The following is a 2,380-nucleotide window of genomic DNA, read 5'->3' on the forward strand; positions in this document are numbered from 1 at the left end:
ACATGTAAAGAAAGAAAGCCGTGTAGCGGCTGTAGCTGTTTCTGGGACCGTGCCGGGTTCACCCAGCAGTGGAGCACGCGGGTCCGTGCTGTGCAACGCACGAGACCACCACGTGCTCGCTGCGAGAGTGAAGTCCCGGTCCGGAAACGCACGCGGTGGATTTGGCCGATCCCGCGGACGGACAAAGTTTAGGCAGGTAAATGGGATTTGGACCGGACGGGTTCTCCACGCGATCGTGTGTGTTAAGCTCCAACGGGCAAAAGCACATGTGTTCGCGAGGGGAAACCTCGAGACGGGGCTTGGTTTTTTTTCTGCGCACGGTGACGTCATGGCTGCACGTGGGCTGGAATCCGGCAGGAGGGGTATCTCTGCCGGATGGTACCGCCCAAGGAGGGACGAGGAACACATGCAGCTGCATGACGTCACGGGCAGGTGCAAAGTGCGCGAGCTCTGAGTTGTCGGGGCGCAGGTGCTGCGATGGAAAAAAAGCAAGCCTCACTTTCGGGTGTACAGGATTCCTGGGCAAGGGGTGGAAGACCCCCTTACCTGGGCACAGGATGGAAACTAGTTAGGGGGAAGGGTTAGCTTAGTTAGACCGACTTCATGGGGCAGGGGTAAGTCCTCATGGAGTCCGTGGAATGGATTAGTTAGAGGGATTGTAGCCAGATTTACGTTGGAAAATGGGAAATGATTTTTGATGATTTGGAGACCGTGACAGACAGTGAGTGTGTAGGGTTGACGTAGTTTAGCTACGTAGGTTAAAAGGAACGTGCTTTAGTGTAAGGGACGACGTGGGAGCACGAGTTAGTTAGGGGATGTAGTTAGAAGGATGGCAGAGTTCAGTGGTGTGTGTGTGTTGAAGAGTTGGTGGGTTGTGAGGCATGTGCTTGGTGAGTGAGTGAGGCCAGCGGGTCTCTGTGTGTGGAGTGAATGGGGAATGCATGGTGCGATGAGTGATTGGGGGGAGGAGTGACTCCCGCCCAAGGGACCCCGGGGTCAGAGTAAAGTGAGTTAGCTGGGTTAGTCAAATTGAAAATGGAGGTCGTTTTTGTTGTTGGTGGGGTGTGTAGGCTCGAGACCCATTTGGAGTAAGTGCAGGAGCCCTGTTGACGGGCTTGGGAGCGTGGCTGCGAAAGGTGAGTATCGCTGAGTGGGTACCCCGGGCACCAGGCTAGTCGGCCGCGGTAGGCCAAGGGCCCATGGGGGCCGGGATAGAGTAGTGGGCACGGGTGCGCCTGCTTGGTGCGGGGGCCCGGGCGCCATTAGCCGCGTGGGCAGTGTTGTGGGCACGGGTGACTCCTCGGAAAGGGGCCCGGGAGGCCGGCCTGCCACGTGTGCGTTTCAGGGGAGGTGCTATGGGGGCACTCCCCGGTGTTAGGGAGCTGGTAGGCTCGGAGGCAGTGTAGTGCCCGGGGGTGCCATAGCGGGAGAATCGGCAGAGGGTCGTGCCTGCCAAAGGGAGCCACGTGTCCAGCAGCCAGGAGACCGTGTGAGGGCACGGAGAGAAAATTGGGGGCCAGGCCCGAAATTGTGAGGACACCAACACAGGCGACGGGAATCTGGGTTGTTAGAACCAATAGTTTGCTGCAGAGGCGCTTGTTGAAAGCCCCCGGGGTAGTTTAACAGTTGAATGGATAGGGTAGATTAGAAGTGTATCCCTCCGCACCATCCATCCCTCTCGCTGTCGCCTAGGCCGCTGGACCCACTTGGTGTTAAGATCGCCGAATCCTCTGGGGAGGCCATCCTGAGGCTTCGTTGGGCCTCGACACAGGACGTTAGCTCTCCCTTATTCCCCTCCGGGAAGGGAACGTAGGGGTTGGGAGTAGGCTAGGTGACAGGATAGGTTAGCCGAACAAGGACGATAAAGGGGGTTAGGGGACGATTTATAGTGGGGAAGTAAAAAAAAAAATAAAAACAATAAAAAAATAAGTTGGGGCTAAATTGGGGTTGGACAAATTAAGGGAGTGGGTATGTACAGTGACAGGCAAAGGCGATAGGTTGGGAGGGAGACAGGTAGGTAGGTCCGAGCCCGCCCTCCAAGTGGCCAGCACCACCGCACTCCCTCCACCAACCTCCACTGAATGGCAAGAGCTGGCCAACTTCATCGGCTGGCCGTGTTTTGCTTCAAGGCGGAGGCCGGCCAACTTCATCGGCAGCTGTTGTTTTGCTGCAAGGCCTGTGCCGGCCAGTTCATCTGCTGGCTGTTTTTCTTCAAGGCCTGTGCCGGCCAGTTCATCTGCCGGCTGTGTTTGCCTGCAACGGCCTGGTTCTGCGGGCTGAGTTTGCCTGCAGCGGCCTTCTTCTGCGGGCTGAGTTTGCCTGCTCACCTTTGCCATGCCATGCCCACTGCCCATGTTCACCAGCCCCGTTAAATTTTGCT

The sequence above is a fragment of the Eptatretus burgeri genome, chromosome 12 (genome assembly GCF_056783735.1).
Source record: "Eptatretus burgeri isolate ZD-2024b chromosome 12, Ebu_testis_v1, whole genome shotgun sequence".
Classification (NCBI taxonomy): Eukaryota; Metazoa; Chordata; class Myxini; order Myxiniformes; family Myxinidae; genus Eptatretus; species Eptatretus burgeri.